Here is a 24,939-nt window from a genome sequence, read left to right as displayed (position 1 = left end):
GGGAGTATTGTCATGAACCTTGGAATACTGAAGTATTTCTCCTTTGAATCAGTTACACAATGGGGGGGGTCTTCTGCCCTGTCTTAAGGCTACCCCCCCCCCCCCTCCAGACGGCTCTATGGTCTGGAAGAAAAGCATTGTTCTGTGTTTGGCTGTTTATGTACTTTAATTACCCCCCTGGGGCTTCTGTGTCATTACACATATCAGTCCTCCTATTCAAACTAAAAAAGAAAAAAGAGGGGGACACACCCCCAAGTAATGTGGCAGGTAAATAACCTGAAAGGCAGCTAGAAAGTGAAATCTAGCTGGATAATGTGTAATATAAACACACCGTGATGAGTGAGGGGACACAAAAATAAATAATAATGAGAACCTCAAATGAAGTCCATATAATTTATACGTGTAACTCCAAAATGTAAATGTGATAGTCCAAGGTCAAAATGGCCTATACAGTCCAAAAAAATATATATATGCAATGTATTTCCTTTTTTGGAGTTGGTCAGAAGTTCTTTGTGGAAAAGACCAAATGACTGTAGAGGAATGGAAGATGTTGTGATCTTCTCAGGTATGGAACTCAGATGTTCTTAATAAGCAGTTGGAACCTCATCAGCAATCCATAATAGTATCCAAATAAACAGGTATAAAGATGGGTACTCTTACCGGAAAGTGTGGACATACACGTCAGCGACGGTATGTCAAACACGCATGTACGAGCTCCTAGGCAGCCGTGATGTCAATGGGGAAGCTGTTTGATGTGCCAGCCTTTAATCCGCCTTTAATCCGCCAGGACGGGTCCAATCCAATGAGAGGAGACAGCTCGTGCAGGTGTGGTTCTCAGATGAAAGAGTGTAATATGCAGGCCAAACGTAGAAACCCTTGTTCCTCAGATATACAGGCAGCCTGGATCTCACACTGAACTCTCCCTTGAGGGAGAGTTCAGTGTGAGATCCAGGCTGCCTGTATATCTGAGGAACAAGGGTTTCTACGTTTGGCCTGCATATTACACTCTTTCATCTGAGAACCACACCTGCACGAGCTGTCTCCTCTCATTGGATTGGACCCGTCCTGGCGGATTAAAGGCGGATTAAAGGCTGGCACATCAAACAGCTTCCCCATTGACATCACGGCTGCCTAGGAGCTCGTACATGCGTGTTTGACATACCGTCGCTGACGTGTATGTCCACACTTTCCGGTAAGAGTACCCATCTTTATACCTGTTTATTTGGATACTATTATGGATTGCTGATGAGGTTCCAACTGCTTATTAAGAACATCTGAGTTCCATACCTGAGAAGATCACAACATCTTCCATTCCTCTACAGTCATTTGGTCTTTTCCACAAAGAACTTCTGACCAACTCCAAAAAAGGAAATACATTGCATATATATATTTTTTTGGACTGTATAGGCCATTTTGACCTTGGACTATCACATTTACATTTTGGAGTTACACGTATAAATTATATGGACTTCATTTGAGGTTCTCATTATTATTTATTTTTGTGTCCCCTCACTCATCACGGTGTGTTTATATTACACATTATCCAGCTAGATTTCACTTTCTAGCTGCCTTTCAGGTTATTTACCTGCCACATTACTTGGGGGTGTGTCCCCCTCTTTTTTCTTTTTTAGATTTCTTTGATTTTTCACTGAAGTTTGATTATTTACCATATTTTTTGATTCATTTCACTGAATACTCAGCGCTGCACTTTTTCTTTTTTATTCTTTGTACACAATATTGTCTTTTGTTGGTGCTAGCTGCTACTGGTTTACAATATTTACAGTTAGCGCAACTTTTTTTCCTCATTTTATCTCCTATTCAAACTATTGGACCAATCCCTGCTGACCCGGTTTCAAGTCCTCATTTGCATGGCCAAGAGGACCCAATTGAGAACTACAATGTACTTTAAAATTGAACAATAGGAAAGTGGTTGTTGGGGGCAGGGTGTTCAAACTGCTCTGTATAAATGTGTGTGTGCGCTTCTAATAAAAGAGATTCCTGTTTGAACTTACATACAGCCTGCCTGCTGTTTGTTCTGGAGCTATCACAAATGGATTCGAATGGCACATAGCTGTAGTTCGAATCCCGGAGCATCGGAAGACCGAATCATCAGACGTTGCGATCTGCAATCGGATCCAATAGTAGCAGAGGAGTACAAGTAAAAATGGTGATCAGCGCTACAATTTAAACAAAAAACAACTAAACTATAAAATAACAGTGCAAACCTAACATATAATGAGCCGTGTAGTCATCAGATTTGCTACAGCAGCAGGTCACCCTAAAGGTGATAAAGCCAATCTACTGCAAGACCAAATTATACAGTGACAATAGCCTCTATGAGGGAAAAAGTCCAGTGAAAAACAAGAAAAAAATTGATGAAAAAGGAGGGAATGATCAATGTTAGGACGGGTGCAATATGGAGTGTACAACTACACAAGTCACTGAGCATTACTCGTTAAACTCAATGGGAAAAGATGGGGAATGGGTCAGGTGAATACATCCAGCAGCAGTCTCACATTGCCCTTACCGTCATCCAGTAGTCAGTTCACATAGAGGGCAAATGCCGTCTTCTCCTGCAGGTTCAGCGTCACCGGTCCCCTGTTCCAAATACACTCCACCGATATCCTGGTAGGGTGGATGGTCCTCGGGTGCAATATCCTCCGATCCGTGAGTGTAAGCAGGTAGGGCCCAGTGGGAAGGAAAGGTGCCAAAAAATAGTGAAGCACGTCCACAGAAGACCCATTCCCCATCTTTTCCCATTGAGTTTAACGAGTAATGCTCAGTGACTTGTGTAGTTGTACACTTCATATTGCACCCATCCTAACATTGATCATTCCCTCCTTTTTCATAAATTTTTCTCTTGTTTTTCACTGGACTTTTTCCCTCATAGAGGCTATTGTCACTGTATAATTTGGTCTTGCAGTAGATTGGCTTTATCACCTTTAGGGTGACCTGCTGCTGTAGCCAATCTGATGACTACACGGCTCATTATATGTTAGGTTTGCACTGTTATTTTATAGTTTAGTTGTTTTTTGTTTAAATTGTAGCGCTGATCACCATTTTTACTTATACTTCATTCACGGTTCTAGTGCACCCTAAGATTAAGCAGCTTCAGTTTTTTACACGTGTTCATTTATTATACGTTCAAACACTCGCAGTAGCGCAATAGACCTTTTCACATATTTTAGTAGCAGAGGAGTGTCGGGAGAGTGGAACCCAGCAAGCAAGGGTCTCGTTACAAAGGCAAATACACTTTGCACTACAAGTGCACTTGGAAGTGCAGTCGCTGTAGATCTGAAATGAGAGGAAGCTCTGCTGATTTCATCATCCAATCATGTGCAAGCTAAAATGCTGTTTTTTTTATTTTATTTTTTATTTTTTAATATATAAAATACACTGTATAGCAGTAGTAAACTCCTTTTATTTCCTCTGGGCCCTCTGTAGGTGAATGTCATAATGTTCTAGTATTCACTGCATACTAGCACATGAAGACAGACTTAACAGTCAAAGGAAAACTTCCAGATCTGTGCTGTCAGTATTGAGGTGCTTCCATCTTCACTCAGCTTTCCTTCCAGATTTGTTCCACTGCCTGAATGGCCAGGACGTTGAGGAAATCATATCACCATGGCACAGGGTAGGTGCCATAATGTACTCCGAGACACACACACACTGGTTCAGTGCACAATACCACTGACAGGCAGGAGGAAAAGTTTATGGCAGAAGAGACCATCAGGATCTCGTCATGAAAACCCTGCTTGTCAGCGAAGGTTTTCATTTTTAAGTCTAATACTGCTTTCATAAAAATCATCAAATACAGTGTTACGGATTATGCTCGTAATCCGAGGTATCAGGAGAATGCTCCTAATCCAAAGTACTTGCAATCAAAGCGAGTTTCCCCACTGAAGTCAATGGAAACGAAAATAATTTGTACCGCATTGACTTCAATGGCATGCAATACCGCATGCGGCCAGAGGTGGGGGGTGCCAGAGAGCCTCGGAAACGGCCAAGGACACCTCAGCAAACCTCAGAAAGGCTCGGTTACCGAGGTCAGCCGAGCTGTCTTCTGGCCTTTCCGTGCATTTCCAAGCGGCGCCGGTCGGTGCTGCTCGGCTCCGGCGCCCCCCCCCCCCCAACCTCAGTCAAAATGCAGTATTGCACACCGCTTTGGCCTGAATCCTGCTCATTTTGCGAGACAACACTCGCAAACCGAGTTAGGATTTTCATTTTTTTTTTTTTTTTTTAAATACAGTGCTCATATTGCGAAACGCTCATTAATAGTGTTACTAGCAATCCGAGGTTCCACTGTACAGTGTATTTTCGGTAAATTTAAAAAGTGTAGTTGTGAATGCCAGGACTCCACATTTCAGGCAAGTCCAACCTGGAACATTCTAGTGTCTATTTATATCAGGGTTTCTAAAGCAGGGTTCCTCAGAGAAGTCCCCATGGGTTCAGTCTCAAAAATCAACATTGTAGCGTTGGTACACCCAAAGTTATTTTCAATGTGCAGTCACAGTCAGTACTGTTAGCATGCATCGATACTCTATTCTTTCTCTGTAGTTACAGCTCAGGTGAACTCCGAGGGCAGCGCCTGGAGAGAGTGGGAGCACTTGGCTGATTTAGCAGGAGGGGAGATCCTGTTTATGGCAGCGATTAATGCAGAAAGGGGGAGCAGAAGCTGGAAGCTGCCATTTAAAGAAATGAGAGTACATGCAAAGAAATGTCTAGAAGGGTCCCCATGTCTTAAAAATCCGTCCACACTTAAAGGAACACTAAAGTAAAATGTATTTATTTTTTGTAAAATAACAAACCTTTTTATACTTACCTCCACTGTGCAGCTCGTTTTGCACAGAGTGTCCCTGAACCCGGTCTTCTGGGGTCCCTCGGCAGCTGTCTCGGCTCCTCCTCGCAAGAGCTTTCCACCTTCATGCGAGTGAGCTTGCATGGTGGAAGGCTTTTGCGGGCGCGCTCCCATGATACAGCGGCGGGCATAGCCGCCGACTATCACTCGACCCTGCCCCCCAGCGTGCCGCCAATGGCTGCGCTGCTATCAATCCATCCAGCCTAGCCAATCAATGGCCAGGCTGGGAACCGAAGAGGATCACAGGGACACGCGCAGGACTTTCGAGGGGTCTGTTTTTTCACCTTCATGCATAGGATGCATGAAGGTGAAAAAACATTTACCTTTACAACCCCTTTAGTCTCTCTATTGGAACATTTATCTACAGCTCGCTGATCAGATCCAAACTGCTATTGTAGAAACACCATTAAATCGTAGAATAAACCAGGGTTTCACAATCTTGTCCCCAGGTGTTCTGTAGCAAATCAACATTGTGGCAGATATATATTCATCCAATGCGTATTTTTGTTTTCAATGCGTATATTCGTTTTAAATGCACACTGACAGGGAGTACTGTCGGCGTGCTATGATACCCAATGTCTCCTCTATCGTTTTGGCTCCTTTGAACTCCGAGGACGGCGCCTGGAGGAGTAAAAAGAGCGGGAGCATGTGGTTGAATGTAGCAGGTGGGGAGATCCTGTTTATGGCGGTGCTGCACACAGATTCCAGAGAATGGGATGTAGCTGAATATAGGAGGTGAGATCCTGTGTATGGCATACGCTATTATGCTCTAACCTCCTGCTACATTACATCTGGTCCAGCCATTCTCCTGCTCTTTGCTCCCTCTCCTCAGTCTGCCTTTAGCACTGCCATATATACAGGCAACTCGTGACGCGCTGTATGCAACGGTCGGAAGCATGTCAATCAATTAGGAACGCCCAGTCCCGCAGATTATACCTGGAAGCCACGGTGAACATATATCTATAAAACGGTATGTACGGCAACGATTTAAAAAAAAAAAAAAAAAAAAAAAATTCTAACAACTCGCCTGAATCTAATGTTAAATTTTTTTTTTTGGGTGAACCCCCGCTTTAATAAAATTTGATGATTTTACATAAAATGTTTGCGTTATGGATACCAATCTATGGTACTTTACTTTTTTTTTTTTTTTTTTTAAAAAGGTCCACACTTTAAAAGTCGCTCTACTGATATGACTTATGGGATGTGGGCGCACTTCTAGGTTATATACCCCCTTCCCTGTGTTTCCGATCCAATATTCCATGAGCTGTAAAATGTGTCGTCCCCCCCCACCAAGATCTCACAATTTTTGCCAAGGGTTCCCCAGGGTAAAAAGGCTGAGAATCCCTGATTTTATATTCTGAAACTTCAGAATTATTTGCCATTAGTGAGCAACGTATTCAAAATAGATTATATAATGTGTTGAGTCGCAAATTAGAATAAAGACGCCCATAACAGGGTGTACCTTGCTGTACCTTCACTGCACATTAGTGATGGACACCATGCTGCCCACAGCTGTAGGATATACACTAAGGCATTAGGAAGTCACAGCTCAGGCTGTTCTAAAATAGTGCTTGCTGACAGTATAGCTACATTATATGCATACATTAATGTGCATGTGAAGCATTTATGAAATGAACAATCATCCTTGAGAACGAATAGATTAAACTTTGTGTCAGTTACATATCGCAAGCAAGCCGGAATTCTTTACTTGGCAGCACAAAACAAACACTATTAATTAAATGAAAAATGCATCCGGTTACTGTAATAAGTTATTGTTTAAGAAATGACGGGCAGAGACAGAACCAACATGGAGAAAAAAAAAAATACTAGGTGTGGCTTGATCTGCACACTTAGCTGACGTGGTGATGATCGGATGCCAGACGTGGTGATGATCGGATGCCAAATTAAAGGAAGCGTATACTTTTACAAAAAAAAATTAAATTACAATATATGCAATTGTTATGCAGGTTATTTTGTAATTACCTTCTGATGGAGACATTATTGCAATGGCGTGACCCAGTATTCACAGACCAGAACCAGGTAAGACTCTGCAATGAATTCTGCTAAAGTTTTGCAAAGTATATAATTTGCTCTCTACAAAAAGTTAGAGGTTCACTTGTAGTAGGTTGTGACTGACGAAAGTCTGCAGTTGATAGCTGCGTATCAGACTCCTCTGCCACTTCGCCTTCTCCAGCCTGCAATCTGGACTTTGGAAGAGCTCTACCTTTATACTAGGGAAGTTAGCACAACAGCGTGCCTTGAGGGCATATTTATAAAGCACCACGCATTCACTGATGGTGAATCAATGACTGCCATTTAAAATAGATGCACCTGAAGAGAAGATCTGGTGAATGTCAGATTCGCAACTTCATAAATATTGTATGTCTGCACACTAGGCAGCAAAAAAAAAAAAAAGGGGGGGGGGGATCTTTGGAAGTATGTTCTGTTTGATAGATTACAATGCAACATGCTGTATATTTTCTACAACCACGTGGTTGTTTCTGCATGGCACACACCCAGTTGAGGGAGTTACATGTGAGTAATGAGTTTAAGGCCATGTTTCCACTAGTGTAACTTGTCATGCAACTTTGGACAGAAAGTCGCATGACAAGTCACAGCCCATTGATTTCAAAAGGCAAATGTTCCTATATATGCACCTTTGAGAAGGTGCCTGCACTACTTTGATCCAGAGTGTAAAGTTGGATCAAAGCTGCACTCCGTCAAAAAAAAAAAAAAAAAAAAAAAAAAAAAAAGCACATTTTTGGAGTCTCACTACTGGAAACATAGCCCAAGGCTAGAGTGCAGCTTTGAGCCAACTTTATGCTCGCTGGATCAAAGTCGCATCAATGTATTGCAGGTACCCTTTTCAAAGTCGCATATATGGGAACAGGTGCCATTGTCATTTATGTGTCCAAAGTCGCATGACAATTCATACTAGTGGAAACGGAGCCTTCGTCTACGGTTCCACTATTGTGACCCCAAAGTTGCACGATTTAGAGTGCAGCTTTGGTCCAACTTTATGCTCGCTGGATCAAAGTCACAAAAGATATAGATAGATATGTTATACACACACACACACACACTTTAAAAACAGAACTAAGGTGCCTTTCACACGGACGGATGTTTTGCCGCAGTTAAAAGCATGTAAATGTTCTGTGAAATTCAAGGCTCCAGGCACTGCGATTAGCTGCATTTGTACATTGCAATTACATGCGCCCGCGTTTAGCTGGTGGTAGTCATTCCCATAGCAACCCTTTTTATTTTTTTGATTATGATGTGCTTCCTGTTCTTTTTTTCCTCACGCTGCTATCCGCAGTTGACACAAAAGACTGCGATTACCTGCGGTTATGTGCATGTAGCTGCTCTAAATTGCTCCTGGACGCATTCAATTCTTTTTTTTTTTATTCGCACCAAACCGCATGTATCAAAATCGCTGTGTGTGCTTTTAGCTGCAGTATAAAACTAGAAAATCTGCAGCTAAAAGCACCATTCTATCCGTCCGTGTGAAAGGGGCCTAAGGGAAGATGATTTACATAGGATTTACTTGCTGGAATCCATCTGCTCTTAGATTAGGTGTGCAGGCAGGAGGGTGTGCTTAGCTGAGAAAATCCCTCCTCCAAACAAAAAAAAAAAAACAAATGCCCATGGAGACGAGACTCCTGGGATGTACAACATCATTTTGGCCTAGGCCAGAAACCAGGTAGCAAAGCAAACCAGGAAATGTATACATTTAAAAAAAAACAAATAGAATATACCATCTGTCTATTTACTACAGCTAGCAGCAGAAGGATTACAATAGTTAAGAGGTCAATTGAGAGAGTTTGATTTCACTTTCAGGGCCAGTTCAAACCAGAACATGGTGTGGGAAACTTGTATTTTGTGCCTGCTTCCTGCACCACATTCAAAACACATTATATCAATATTAACTCAATAAAACCCCAAATGCAGGTCAAACACAGTGCGTTTGCCTGCACCGGATTGCATTGTACAGTAGTACTATTCAATTTGGGTCCTGTGCATTTTATTAAGTAGTGCATGCACTACTTTTGGTGCGGTCTGGTGCGATTTCAGCCCCGTCCAATGGATAGGCTGAAATCCCACTGTACCTGGATTGCATGTGAATTGCACAGGAACACACCGCGCATTCCTATGTGATCCATGGTATGAACTGGCCCTAACAGAGAACAGTGATCACTTGACACTAGCAGCAGTGCAATTTTATGCCCATTGAAAGCAATGGGCAGCTCCACCATCAAAGCATCATTACAGCTGCACTTTTAACCCTTTTTCAGCCGCTAGCAGGTGATAAAAGTGCCCCAGCTAGAGGCCGAAAAGTGCTGCAAAAAAAACACTTTACCATTGACGCCCAGGTGCTTTGTGTGAAAAATTATGGACAAGTGGTAGAAGGGCTGTCAGTGTTCTCACTGGTAGGTAAGGATGAGCTCCAGCATGTTCGAATACAGGCAGGGAGACATTTCCGGATCCCTGCAGTCGGCCATCGGGAAATGTCTCCCTGGCTGTGATTAGCAAAGCGCTGTGCAGACTTCCTGGCTGGCTCTGCACATGTACTATGCGAACACGCTGGAGCTCATCCTTACTGGTAGGATGTGGCTGTAAGTTGTCTAGGAGCAACAGTATAAAATTAAAGCCGAAGTCCAGATTTTCATCAGTTTAGTTTGTGGCAGTAAACCTGGACTTGGGATTTAAACCTGGACTTGGGCTTTAACCACTACAGATCCGCGCTATAGACAAACGACGTCTGCAGCGCGGACCTGAAGTGCCGAGTGGACATCTAGACGTCCCCTTGTTGACATTACCCGCGCGCGCCACTGGGGGGCGCGCAGCGGGTAAACACTGTCCCGGCGCATCGCTGGGAAGCCGATGCGTGTACCTGGCGGCCGCGATGTCCGCCGGGTACCCGCGATCGGCGGGTTACACAGCAGGGACGTGGAGCTCTGTGTGTAAACACAGAGCTCCACGTGCTGTCAGAGGAGAGGAGACCGATCTGTGTCCCTTTACATAGGGACACAGCATCGGTCACCTCCCCCAGTCACCCCCCTCCCCCCACCCAGTTAGAACACACCCAGGGAATACAGTTAACCCCTTCCTCACCCCCTAGTGTTAACCCCTTCACTGCCAGTCACATTTATTCAGTAATTCGTGCATTTTTATAGCACTGATCGCTGTATAAATGTAAATGGTCCCAAAATTGTGTCAAAAGTGTCCGATATGTCGGCCACAATATCGCAGGCCTGACCAAAAAAAATTAAAAAAATCACAGATCGTCGCCATTACTAGTAAAAAATTAAAAATAAATCATAAATCTATCCCCTATTTTGTAGCTGCTATAACTTTTGCGCAAACCAATCAAACGCTTATTGCGTTTTTTTTTTTAACAAAAATATGTAGAAGAATACGTATCGGCCTATAAATGGGATATTATTATAACAAAAAGTAAAAAGGTGTTTTTTTTTCCAAATTTTCTGTCTTTTTCTGTTTATAGCACAAACAAATTAAAATCGCAGAGATGATCAAATACCACCAAAAGAAAGCTCTATGTGTGGGGAAAAAATGATAAAAATATAATTTGGGTACAGTGTTGTATGACTGCGCAATTGTCATTCAAAATGCGTCAGAGCTGAAAATTGGTCTGGACACGAAGGGGGTTTAAGTGACTAGTAATGAAGTGGTTAAATGATAAGTTCACTTTCAGCAGCATGTTAGACGTTCCACCCATACTCTGGGTTTAAAGCGGGGGTTCACCCGTACATAAACACTTTTTCCCCTTAGATGGATGCTCGTTTTGTCTAGGGGAATCGGCTAGTTGTTTTAAAATATGAGCTGTACTTACCGTTTACGAGATGCATCTTCTCCGTCGCTTCCGAGTATGGGCGTTCCTATTTTGATTGACAGTCTTCCGAGGCTTCCGACGGTCGCATCCATCGCATCACGATTTCCTGAAAGAAGCAGAACGTCGGTGCGCAGGCGCAGTATAGAGCCGCACCGACATTCAGCTTCTTTCGGCTACTAGTGACGCGATGGATGCGACCGTCGGAAGCCTCTCGGAAGACTGTTAATCAAGAAGGAACGCCCAGTCCCGCAGCCCATACCCGGAAGCGACGGAGAGGATGCATCTCGAAAACGGTAAGTACAGCTCATATTTTAAAACAACTAGCCGATTCCCCTAGACAAAACGAGCATCCATCTAAGGGGAAAAATTGTTTTATCGGTGAACTCCCGCTTTAACATCTAACATGTTACTTAAAGCGGGGGTTCACCCTATTAAAAAAAAAAATAAAAAAAAAATGTTTATTCTAGCATTACATTCGGCATCGTAGCACGAGCTACAGTATGCCGGTCTTACATTTTTTATCCCCGTACTCACTGTGCTATTGTACATTGAAGATTCCAGGGAATGGGCGTGCCTATGGAGAGGGAGGATGATTGACGGCCGGCCCTGGCACGTCACTCTCTCCGGAAATAGCCGAAATAGGCTTGGCTCTTCACGGCGCCTGCGCATAGCCTGTGCGCAGGCGCCGTGAAGAGCCGAGACCTACTCCGGCTGTCTTCGGGGAGCGTGACGTGCCAGAGCCGGCCGTCAATCATCCTCCCTCTCCATAGGCACGCCCATTCCCCGCGGGAGTCGGAATCTTCAATGTGCAATAGCACAGTGAGTACGGGGATAAAAAATGTAAGACCGGCATACTGTAGCTCGTGCTACGATGCCAAATGTAATGCTAGAATGATGTTAAGGAGGGTGAACCACCGCTTTAAGCCTTATTCACACCTATGCATGTTTTAGTGCATTTTCAGTTTTGCAGAAACACACTAAAGTCCATTTAACATGGTTTGCTTTGGGTCACGTTTACATCTAGGCATTTTATGGAAAGGGCCAGGGACAAGCAGGTTGCGTTTTTGGTTCCATAGAGTTTAATGGATCAAAAAAGGTGTATTGAAAAACACAAAATGCACCTGTAAAGCCTCAAACACACGATCGGATTTTCCGCAGACAAGGCCTTGCACTTTTGGCCAAAGGGTGTTGGCCAAAAATTTGTCTTGCATACAAACGGCACACAATTGTCGGCCAACAAACACAAACTTCATGTTTTAGCTCTTTAGCGCCACCCTTTGGACATCTTCTGCTATTGTTGTGTCTGGTTTGGAAAATCTGTCAAACCAGTGTTGGCGGAAATTTTTTAAAGCATGCCATCCAACATTTGTCAGTGGAAAATCTGACAATTGTCCGATGGAGCATACAAAAACGGTTGGATTTTCCGCCAACAGCCTGTAATTACACAATTCCCACCGGAAAATCTGATCGTGTGTACGAGGCTATAGGGTTCTGCAGTGGAAGACAGGACTTTTAGTTCATTCATAGAGTTCTTTGAAGGAATGAACAAGTCCTGTCTCCCAACGCAGATGACTTTTAGTTAAACGAACTGCGAGGGCACTGATGAGTGCTCTCGTAGTTCATTGATCTTCCTGCCATTCAGTAGGACCCCTTTCACACTAAGGAGTTTTTCAGGCGGTACAGCTCTAAAAATAGCGCTGCTATACCACCTGAAAAACTCCTTCACTGCATACTCAATGTGAAAGCCCGAGGGCTGAGGCGATGCGCTGGCAGGAGACAAAAAAAAAATCTCCTGTCAGCAGCATCTTTGGAGCGGTGAGAGGAGCGGCGTTGTATACCGCTCCTTCCCATTTAAAAAACAATGGGAATCGCGGCAATACCGCCCGCAATGCGCCTCTGCAGAGGCGCCTTGCGGGCGGTATTAACCCTTTATCGGCCGCTAGCGGGGGTTAAGCTCCTAGTGAAATCTTTTTTTTTTTTACCTGCAAACAAATGTGCATTGCATTAGATAGTTTACATCAGGGCTCAAAATTTCAAGTCCTGAGCCACTAGCCAGGCGAGTTACTCGCCACCAGTTGCCCCACCCAACACCTCCCATGCCCCGCCCCTAAACACGACCTTGTAAATTATCTCATGAAATTACACCGTTAAATATTTTAAGCAGAATTACGTTCCAAAAATAAATATTAACAACTTTAACAATAGTAACAAAGCATATCAGTACCCATCTGTGCAGCCTCAGTGTGACCGTGAAGGCAGCCTCAGTGTGACCCATCACTTGCAGCATTACTGTGCCCCATCATCACTTCACTCACCATTGCCTCACACAAACACTGCCCTGGCGCCGCTTTGAGCCGAGGCTGCAGCGCTCTCCTTCTCCTCCTCTTGTATCACACACACACACACACACACACACACAGCCTGCATCTTCTGCTGTGTGTCATGGAGCTAGGTCTGTGTTTGGCGGCACAGTGTGATAAGGTCCCGCCCCCCCCCTAGACTGGCTAATGTGATAGGCAGAACACTGATTCAATCTACCATCACATTAGCCGATCTAGGGGAGCGGGACCTTATCACACCATGCCGCCAAACACAGACCCAGCTCAATGACACACAGCGGAAGATGCACACTGTGTGTGCGCGATACAAGAGAAGGAGAGCGCTGCAGCCTCGGCTCAAAGCGGCGCCAGGGCAGTCCAGCCCTGCCGCTCTCTGTGTCCTTCGGCTGACAGTTTCCTGGCTGATCGCTTCAGCCAGGAAACTGTCAGCCTGGTTCACCCCTGCTCCTCACTCGCCCTGCACTAAATTCCACTCGCAAAATGCGAGCAAGCAAGTGGAATTTTTGAGGGCTGGTTTACATAGTTGTCATTGCTCCTGCACACAATTATTTATACGGATAACAATTCTGGGATATTGTTTTTTTCAGCCTCAAGAAGACTGCATTAGGCATACAGGGTTACATTTCAGAGTGGCTGGGCTGCAGGAACTGTTCTGACGGCAATAAATCTGGTATGAAAGCAAAGCAATATCTCCTACCTAACACATAAAGCAGGTTGCTGTCTAACTAGCAGCAATCCTGATCACCTCTACACTAAAGAGCATTCCTAATGCCCCTCAAACCCAGGCCCCATAGCCGGCTATGGCAATTGTTATGCCACTGTATGGTCTGGTATTCCCTGGCAGAGCAAAGATATGACCAGCAGAGCATGCAAGTGCAGCTATGTATTTCAGAGGAGCAAGTGGTTCAGCAAATGCATGCAGCAGTCAGTGTATACAGAAGGGAAATGAGCACAGTTGAGAGATTTTAGATATGGATCTTCAGATCGCAGCCAACGGCCCCTCGGTAAGCCAACATTACAGCTTAACAGGGCTGTACACATGCCATGTAGGGTGACTACGTGTCCAGGATTGCCCGGGACAGTCCCGCATTTTGCAGGTCTGTCCCGGGCACCTTCATTCCAGGACAAAACCGTGTCCTGGAATGAAACTGACACAGCCACCCCCCGGGCCAATCTGATGCCCCCAAAAAAGGCACCACATCACCGCTTTTCTCACTGACAGTACTTGTCCTGTCCAGGAATGCCTGGAGGAGCACAATCCCCTCCCCCTGTTTGCGAGTGGAGAAATCATAAATACCGCCTCTTGTGTCCAATCACTGTGCTGTGATTCGTTACAGCACACACTGATTTTTGGAAAGGGGGGGGTTGTCCCTGAATTGTAGTTTGGAAATGTGGTCACCCTAATGCCATGATGCCTTGCAGCAATTTTAACTCGGGTTGCAGCGTTTAACAGGTGGCACTGCTTGTCACTCTTGTTCCACTGAGATCATGGCACAGTCCTGCAATGAAAAACTGCCATTCCACAATAAAATTAAAAAAAAAGTCACACACATACACAACAAATTCCTCCATCCGCGTTTTACAGTGCAGATGCACAAATCCTCCCGCTGAGCTATTGTATTCTGACAGGCAACAGTGGCCCTGTTAAAATACCCAAACAGCAGTTGCATCTGGATGCAGCTGCCGTTTTCCCGTCCGGCTCTTGCACATTTTTATTCAAAGGTTGTAGTCCAGGAGGGGCCCAAAAGGTCCACCCATAAAATGAAATTTCCAGTGTCTGGGATAAACAGCCTGACATTTGAGCAGCGTATGGCCAGCTTTAAACTATTGGAGCCAAAAAAGCCACGAGTGAAGCCAAGAAAACAAATTGCATGCAGCCCAATAGCTTGGTACTCAGGCCCCTGTCACACTTCAATCCCCATGATAACCATTCATATCGGTGCAACTTCATAGTACCGTAGTCCCTGTACTACTTTGGTCTGACTTTCATGCGAGTTGAGGTCCATATAACACAAGTTTACCCAAGCATACCCTGAAATCGTGGCGAAGTCGCAGTAGTGTGAAATGGGCCCTAGAGTCTGTGTTGAAGGGCTTTAGGCTTGTGTCGATGGGCACATGCAGCTTGCTTTCAGGTACACTTTGTTATTCCTAATTCATGGACTGACCACCACCTGACCTGTATATGTTGGGCTAATGGAGTAAGGGGAGAGTTGGGAGAGCATGGAAATAAGCGTTCTAAAATGCCTCCCTGTCCAGCCCCTCCCCCACCATTCCCACTAATGCTGCCTGCAGATGCATCTGTATGGAAATGGCTTTTTTACATGGAATAAAAAATAAAAAATAAACCCTGAAGAAATAGTAGGACATCCAATGAGATATTTTAAAGGGCAATTAAAAGAGGACATTAGGGCAGGAGGAGTAACAAAGGTATCAATTATCTGCAACTTTGTAATTTATGCATTGTAAAACAAGTTATGTGTGCCAATTTACATGACCTATTGTTAGAGCTGGGTGGGAGATGTTTAATTCTAGGTTAGGGTGGTGGTCCCATTGTGAACATTAGCTGTGTGAAATATGAAAAGAAGTTCTGCAGGCGTTACAAGAACTAAAGTATAAAAGCTGAAGTGCTTTGTACAGTTCTGTTACAGAATGTCCTAAAACAGGTCTAGCAAGTGTTTAGCTATGTCATACCAATAGACGCTTACAGTCATTGTACTGACAGAGTGGACAGGTGTGACCCAAAAGACTTTGAAAAACAACTATTACAGGGTGACAAAGACAGATTTCAGCAGCACTGAGATTGCAGCATTGTTGGGCTTTTAGAAGGCGGCAACCAATGAGGTGGTCAAAGGTAGACCTAGAATAGAAGACAGGAATGCTTTGTGAGAGGCAACCCAAGGTGGATGAGTATGAGATGGCTAGGGTCTCAACAGCAAGCGTCAATGTACACAGCAATACCATCATTTATGTTAAACCTTCTCATAATGCATACCCTGTAAAAACCTGATCACATGCTGCCAATGCTGTTAAAAACAACTCCAGTGAGTAGAAATCTTTTTCTGAAGCCCAATGAGAAACAGAAACTTTAGGAATGTCGGTCTCCTGGGTCCCCATCACTGGTCCGTCCAGCTGACCTTCACGTTACTACACGATACAGAATTGATGTAATCGTCAGCAGAAGTGACTAGTGAGAAATGCAGGTCACCAAGAAATAAGACACTCCCAGAAGTGTCGGCCTTCCGTTGGATGATCCCCCCCCCCCCCAACACAGGCAGTGCTGACAGGGGAATCAACAATTGTCAGAGTCCCCCATCCCCACCGGCAGAAGACCGATTATCAACTTGGTACATTCAGCCTGCCCATTAAATGGTTCGAATCTCAGTCGTTTCCTGCTGAACTGACCAACATTCGATTCAAACTATGTATGGTTGGCCTAAGAAGGACCAGTTTAATGGGAAATTCATGGTTAGGGTTTACACCGACTAACACAAGTGGTGCATTTTGATCAAATACTATATGTTGCGATAGGTCAGAAATAGATTCTTGGAGGCTTGAAAAGTTACTAAAAAGTCAAAGAAAAAAATGTGGACTTTACTGGTCTTCTTTAAAAATGCTAGCTCCGTGGCTCTCATACTGGCCCATGCCGTCAATCTTTCTGCCCTGAGTCAGTGACCCAAAAAGTCAGGCAATTAGTCAGAGAATGAGGTCAACAAAGCCCATGTTCCCCTCTCAATGCAGATTACACTTTTTAGGGGCTTATTATTCTTTGTACACTGACCCTGTGCTACATAGCAGCCAACATTTTAAAATAATGCGCTCTTCAATGCACATTTTAGTCTTAAGAGCCATTTTATTTCTTAAAGTGGACCTCAACCCATCGGCATTACATCCTTTCACCTGCTCCCCTCTCCCTCTTACACAATTGCAGGAAAAAAAATAAAAAAAACACACCACACACTACAGTTTACCAATCCTTTGATGTGACCGCTTGCATTAAGCTGCCATACATGTTAAGATTTCTATAAATTTCCCCAATGGACACTAAACCGCATGCATGGAGGAATCTACTGTATTCAGAGAGACAGCAGCCACAGCTGTCAGAATATCCAAACAGTGAATACATCCGACTAGATTCACCTGACAATATTCTGCCTGCCTCCTTGAGAAAGGATCTCAGATTGAAAATTTTAGATTAAATTATGTCGGGCAGGAGGGTACTGACAGGGCCCAGTTTTCATTAGAAACTGGCCAAAACATTTTATTTAGGAATAATTACCCTAGTTTTAACCTGGTGATCATGCCAGTAACACAACTGCTGTCCTAGGGTGGCAATGCTCAGTCACTGCACTGTATCTATCAAACAGGAGCAGTTGTCACCCTAGGACAAGACTACAAACAACTCCCACTATCATCTTCTCCATAACTTAAAGGAGTTGTAAAGTCTTGGGGTTTTCCACCCTAATGCATTGGCTCCTGTCAATCAAATCCAGTGACACGGGAGAGTCCTGCTGTCTGTCAATAGACGCAGTAGCAGGACTCAGGAGTGCCCCCCATGCTGAGGAGGAGCCAGGAGCGCTGCTGGGGAACCCCAGAAGAGGAGGATTGGGGCCGCTCTGTGCAAATCCCTTGCACAGAGGAGGCAAGTATAGAATTTTTTTTTTTAAATCACAAACACCCCATACCTTTACAATCACTTTAAGGGGGAATATGTTCTGTAAGGCCAGTCTCTGCTGAATCGGCTGAGATTTGAACCGTAAATGAGCAGGCTGAATGTACCAAGTTGATTGATCAATCAACTTGGGTTTAACCAGCCCAGTCTGCCAGATTCCCTTGCGATTATTGCTAGCAGGTACTATAGCCACTATCAATATTCACCATCTTCTCCCGGCAGGGATGGCTTCCCCCACCCATGAGAAGACAATTAATGATTCGCCTGGCAACACATGCTGTGGTTACAGGAACAAAATTTGCATCGTGTATGGCTGGCCTAAGTCCTCAGAGTTAGCAGGGAACAATACTAACTGATTAAAGTACAGCACAGGAAGTGATCAGCTGATAAGGGTCAACAAGTATATTTTGCACTGTCATGGACCTTGCAGTGCTGGAGTGTTTCTAATGGTATTCAGTATGGTGGTCTCTGATGGGTTAGCACCATATAATGCCAACCGCTGTTGAACTCGCTGCCGGAACAAGTCTTCAACTGACCGGGGTCCTGCATCACCATCCCTCTGATCCATCTCGGCTAGCGCAATGATCAGGGTGGCCTTGTTCTTCCCACCGGTCCCTCCACGGCTCTCAAGTCTTTTAGCATGGTTCTCCTGCAGGCTGCATAGCTGGTCATTCATGGTGGTGGTTTGGAGTTGTCCCAGTAACTGGAGAGCAAATCCCACCGCTGCCAACCAATGTGACGAGACCCCTTTGCTCGCCCGGTTCTGCACTCCCGACACTCCTCTGCTACTATTGAGTCATCTTGCAGATTGCAACGTCTGATGGTCCAGTCATCCAAGGTTCTGGGATCCGAACTACAGCTATGTGCCGTTCAGACCCATTAAGAACAAACACCAGGCAGGCTGTATGTAAGTTCAAACAGGACTCTCTATTTTCAAGTACACAGCACACTTTTATACAGAATTTGGGACATCCCACCCCCAACAACCGCTTTCCTATTGGTCAATTGTAAAGTATATGCAGTCCTCACTCAGGTCCTCCTTAATCGTGCAAATGAGGACTTGAAATAGTCAACAGGGATTGGTCCAATAGCTTGGATAGAAAGACTATTATGTGTATTGAGACAGAAGCCCCAGGGGGTAATCAATGTACACAATAGCCCGGTCTATTTAGCAGAACTTAATTACTACCTCTGATAAGTTACATTCCTTTAGATAATAGCATGCTAATTCAATACTCCTGACAGGAGACTTCTGACCTTTAGAACAATACAAAGTCTTTTAGCGTAAACACATACATCTTCAAACACACATTCTAGTGTTTTAGTGGAGGTAATTATCTCCTAGAGACGTCCCATCTCTGACAACCGCTATTAACCTGCAGAACACAATAAAAAGGTATTTCACAAGCCGGCTCCACTTAGCATTTCAATAGCCTGAGCTAAGCATTGAAGGGTCATTGTCTATTGACCTAGTCAGGACAACTAAACCACTTGTAATGTGTCCAGTATCTCCTGCAATGAACTGTCAGTAATGTCCCATCTTCTGAAATACATGAATTAGGATTTCAAGTAGAAACACTCCAGCACTGTAAGGTCAGGATGAAGGAAAAAAGCTGGGACAGCCGCACTCCAAAAAAACTCCTCCTTTAATTAAAAATCACAAAATACATGCCACAGCAAAAAACAGCACAACAAAAGAAAAGCTGACGTTTCGCACTATGCCTTAGTGCTTCTTCATAGCTTGATTGCACTGCCTGCACCCTTGGCTCGGACCACAGGAATCAGATTACCTGGTTCTCTTTGAGCGGTTACCCACTCTCTCATTTCATTTCGGACTTAGCACTGCAAGGTCCATGACATGCACATACTGAATTTATATAACAGATCACTTCCAATAATACATTTAACAGATCAAAAGAAACAAAATAGGATGGCAATGTTTGAATTTGCAAACAGTTTTAAGAGAAACTTCACCCTACCCATCCTAAATGAAATGTAAAATCTCCAACACTTGTTTCTGTATGGAAGAAGAAAACAAAATCATGGCGTCCAGTGTTATCTTCTTGCAAGTAAAGTCCCCCTTGTTCCTGTTTGCTCCTGCATTAGCATCTTACAATAAGATCCAACGCAAGCTAGAGCTGCACGATTGTGGGAAAAATGAGAATCACAATTTTTTTTGTTTAGAATAAAGATCGCGATTCTTGTGGCGTAACACCTTTCACATTATACGGAAAAAAAATTGGGCGAACGTTATGTTTTTTTTTATTATTGTCCACAAAAATTGCATTTGAAAAACCGCTGCGCAAATACAGTGTAACATGCATTATTGCAACAACCATCATTTTATTCTCTAGGGTCTCTGCTAAAAAAAAAAAAAAAATATTCTACGGTCCGTCATCATCCGATCCCCCATAGGGGATAGCGGCGCTCTGACAGGTTGGTCCCAGCACAGTGTGCAGAGACTGACCTGTCATCTGCCTGCTCAGCGGGATCGACAAACCAAGCTCAAATTGGTTCTACAGGCTGAAGGATTTTTACCGTCATGCATTGTACGCATGAAGTTAAAAAGCCCTCGCTCGGCCCCCCTCCCTATATACTTACTTGAGCCCAATCTCAATATAGCAATGTGTATGAGAGCAGCAGCTCTCCCAGGTTTCTCCCTCTTTATTGGCTGAGACATAGCAGCGGGAGCCATTGACTCTAGTTGCTGTAGGCGGGGGTGGGGCCAAGTTGCGCTATGTTTATCTTATGGACTCACAGAGGCGGCTCGGGAGTGAGCATGCACGAGTGCCCATAGAGAAAGCAGCTTGCACTGGGAGAACTCAGCAGGGAAAGCAGCCAGGAGCACCAGCGAGGGACCCAAGAGGAGGATTGGGACCGCTTTGTGCAAAACCATTGCACATAGCAGGCAAGTTTTTTTTGTTTGTTTGGCACTGGGCGGCCATATAATTGCGTGCAATAGCACCAATAGAGCTGTGTCAAGAGCGTGCACCATGCACACTGCTGGCACAGTTACCGGTGGCTAACTGAAAGCTCCCGCATTTGCAATCGGGCGCTTTCCAATCATGAGAGCGCTGTGACTGCCAATCACAGCGGTCATATGCCCATGAGCCCCGCCATTCTATTTTTATTCTGTTTATGTTCAATTTCTAAGGACTACATATCCCATGGTACCTTGCAGCCTGCAGGCTGTGATTCTTGTACCGATTCCGCCTTCAGGAACTCCTCCTCTCAGTATCTCTGTAGTTCAGAAGTAGTGATGAGCTTGGTCACTCTTGGAGTATAATCCAAACCCATCAAGAAGCTGTCACATATACAGGCCAAAGACATACATACATATCGTAAATGTTCAGCTGTGGGTACATCCCAACTGCAAATAATAGGGCCATAAAGAAAACAGTTTCCTTGTGGGTTTGGATCTGATTCCAAACACACCCAAGTTCCTCACTATTCAGAAGGCAGGCTCTGTGACATGTGGGACACGGCAGTGCCTACTCACAGGCCATCACGAATATGTGGTACAGAATGCAAGGAACAAAATGTATGAGATCTTCACACAACAATTTTACAAATAGTGGTTGAAAAGTCTCAAGTTTTTTTTTAACTTGCCTTCATTCATTCTATGCACGAAGGGGAAAAACCTGTGTGCAGCAGCAGGAGCCGCCTGAATACTTACCCAATACTTGCCCATCTCAATCCAGTGATGTACAGGAGAACAGCGGCTCTCCCGGTCTCTTCCTAGTCATTGGCTGAGACAGACTACCGTCAATCACAGCCAGTGAGCCAATGAGGAAAGAGCAGTGGCTGAGCTAACCTGTGCACTGTGTGCGAATGGACATAGCAAGGGCACTCGGTAAGAGGGAGGAGCCTGGAGCATTGGCAGGGGACCTGAAATGAGGATTGGGGCTGCTCTGTGCAAAACGATTACGCAGAGCAGGCAAGCATGATGGGTTTATTTAAAAAAAAATAAAAAAAAAAAACACACACTTCAATTTTTAAGATTGTTTAAGTTAACCACTTGACCTCTGGAAAAATGTAACCCCCTGTTTGCACAAAAGTTATAACGTCTACAAACTGTGGGATATTATTATTATTTTTTTTACTAGTAATGGCGATGATCAGCGACTTTTAGTGGAACTGCGATATTGCGGCGGACATTTGATGGGTTTTACTTCCTCTTTTGCCCACTGAAAACCCTGCAAAGCATGGGCATGCTAGCCCACTATGTGACACTTACCTGCAAACTATTCCAGCGCTGTCCCCTGTGCAGGCTGCATCTTCTCGCCCCTCTTCCTTCTCGAGCCGCATGCGCGCGGGAGCCGCCGGTAACGGCACAGTCTTACTGAAGCAACGGCACAACGTGCCATTGCTTCAGTGCGCATGTGCCGATGACTTCGGCACATGCAGATACAGGGGGATAGCTTCTAAACCGTGCAAGTTTACGAGATATCCAGGCTAGCTACAGGTAAGCCTTACCTGTAGCAAAAATGTGGTTTGTAAGGGTTTACAATCACTTTAACTGTGTTCCTAGCCAGTGTGTTAGTGTACTGTGGGAGGTGCTTTTACTAGGGGGAAGACATAGATCCTAGTACATGCTTTGCAGGAACACAGGATACGTGCCATCCTTCCTATCAGAACAGTGATCTGGCTTGTTTTACAGAGGCAGACCGCCATTCTGCCTCTGTGCTGGACAATCGGCACCTGCAGATCAGCTCCCGCTGTGTACAGTCATGCGCGCCCCTTAGGAGGTGTCAGATCACATAGTAGGTAAGAGATCTGGCGCAGCAATGCCACCTTTCCGGCAAGTACAAGTTATAAAGTCGGCAAGTGGTTACTAGGAGACGGATCTAAATAAAAATTTGAAATGTGAAAATAGGCAGGGCTGGTGCAAGGATTTTTGACACCCTAGGCCACAGGTGTCCAACACAAGGTCTGCGGGCCGAATCCAGCCCTCCAGGCCATTTCATGTGGCCCTCGCCCTCCTCAAGACCCTAAGGCCCTGTACACACGACCGGATCGATCCGCTGGGATTGATCCGTGAATCAGTTCCAGCAGATAGATCCGGTCGTGTGTACGGCCTAGCGGACATTTTCAGGCGGATAAAAATCCAGCCGACGGATTTTCAGCGGATAAAAATTTCTTAGCATGCTAAGAAATCTATCCGCTGGAATCCTGTCCGCCGGACTTATCCGGTCGTCTGTATAGACTCACCGGATAAGTCCGTCCGATCCCATCCCTTGCATGCGTCGTAATGATTTGACACATGCGTGGAAGTATTTACCTTCCAGGGTCGCGCACGTCATCGTCGCGGCCACGTCACCGCGGATGTATTCCGCGGGGATTTTGATCTGATGGTGTGTACAGCCATCAGATCAAAATCCGCCAGAGGATTTATCCGCTGGAAACGGTCGGGCGGACCGTCTCCAGCGGAAATCCTCTCGTGTGTACAAGGCCTTACTCTTTGCTTTTAAGCAATGCATCCAGCTTCTTTCCAGCAGCAGCTTAAGGCTCCATTCACACCTAGGCGTTTTTACGCCCGACGCTATTGCAGCCTGCAATACGCTGGAGGGGCGATTTAACATTGTCGGCTATGGAGATGGTTCACATCTCCACGCCGAACGCCTGAAGCTCAAAACAGGTCCCGGACCCTTTTTTTCAGGCGGTGTTCGGCATAGCCGACAATGTTTCAATCACCCCTCCGGCGTATTGTAGGCTAAAAACGACACGTTTTGAAGCGGCAAATCGCGGGACAAAACGCTGCAATTTGTCGCGGCAAATCGCGGTACATTAGGCAAAGGGGATGAACTGGGATGTAAGGGAAAGTGGGGGACTCAACTTCTGATGGTGGGATGGCTCTTAACAAGGGATGGGGATGCGCTGACATCTAATCTTACAGATTGAACCGGCCCTTTTGGAGGACAATCATAATGCTGATATGGCCCACGATGAAATTGAGTTTGACACCCCTGCCCTAAGCGAAACCTAATTTTGCCACCCCACCTTGGCTCCACCCCCTTTCCCCCTGCCCATGTATACCCCACCTTTTTAATGAAGTGGCCATCAAATGCAGCCTCACCAGCGCCCATTCGGGACACAGACAGACACAGTCCATCGCCATTGCTGTGCGAATGGAGCAATGGCTGCCTGCTGATGCTGAGACTGCAGAGAGACGAGAGTAGGAACACCAGTGGCTGGGCGCCTTACGCAGCAGGGTGCCCTAGGCAGATGCCGAATGGTAGCACCGCTCCTGAATATAGGATTTTACAGTTTGACCATATACTATAAATTATTAATCAGACAGGGATTGCATACACTGAACAAAAAAAAAATACAAAGAATAAAAGGGCAAATTCACACCAGTGCATTGATCTGCGTTTTTGCATAGTATAACATATAGGTTTAGCGGAACGACATCTAAAAAAACAATCATTTTCAATGTGTCCTATTCACAGCATTGCCTGTCCGTGGTGTGAATTGTCCCCAAGACTGTGACGTGCCATGCTGTGTCAATTTAAATGCCTTCCTTCTGGAGTTTTCCTCTACCCCCTTTATGGGGTCCAGCCAGGTCTCAGAACACCCAGTGTGTGCGAAAGAGAATAGGAAGAAGTGGGAGAACAGAAGTTGCATTGAGTAACATAGCAGTCCTGTCACTGCCCTTGTCCTGAGGTAGAAGAGGGTGGCATTAGCAGCCTCCACACACACATTGTATTATTACAAGGACGACTCACCCCGGGCAGGCAGGCCGGCTCCCTCAGCAGCCAGCTCTGGTGCACGGTGTCCACACTCCGTCTGGAAGCTGTCCCCAAAGCGCTGTGTACGTGTGTCACCTCTCCTGTACACTACCTCCAGGTCCACACCCCTCCCGTGTTGAATTGTACCTTCAGGACTACTCCACGGAGCTTCTCACTTTAAATGCGTTGCCAGGCAACCAACAGTTAACCGGCGACCCAACAGTGGAGGGAGGAGAGGAAGAGGAAGTCACGTGCGTAGCGAGAGAAAGGGGCGGGGACGGCTGGCTGAGCTGTCACATGCAGACGTTGTTAAAGGATCACGAGCCTCAGTCAGTCCGGGGGGTCAAGCCGTCTCCCTTTATCCAATCACAGATCGCTCACTGAGCGCCTTCTGGCGACCACGTTGCTTATGTTAATGAGGGCATGCGGACAATGGCTTGGGAGCCTATTGTTCTCTATCTGCAGCCTGGGTTTACACATCCTGCTATGCC

General features: G+C 45.2%; 1 protein-coding gene across 3 annotated transcripts in view; it reads right to left on the bottom strand.

Moving 5' to 3' along the window:
* GOLM1 (golgi membrane protein 1) overlaps positions 1 to 24,690 on the bottom strand; it is a 115,814-nt gene extending 91,124 nt beyond the window's left edge. Inside the window, exon 1 of one of the 3 annotated variants that reach the window (XM_040355512.1) lies at positions 24,446 to 24,690. The gene's annotated coding sequence lies outside the window, so the exon portion shown is untranslated. Of the gene's footprint in view, positions 1 to 6,841; positions 7,048 to 24,445 lie in introns of those variants that run through there. The other 2 variants (XM_040355510.1, XM_040355511.1) reach the window with 2 other exon arrangements.
* Positions 24,691 to 24,939: the final 249 nt, after the last annotated feature.

The sequence above is a fragment of the Rana temporaria genome, chromosome 1 (genome assembly GCF_905171775.1).
Source record: "Rana temporaria chromosome 1, aRanTem1.1, whole genome shotgun sequence".
NCBI lineage: Eukaryota > Metazoa > Chordata > Amphibia > Anura > Ranidae > Rana > Rana temporaria.
The sequence above is the reverse complement of the archived record's forward strand: the minus strand, read 5'-3'. Positions and strand labels throughout refer to the sequence as shown.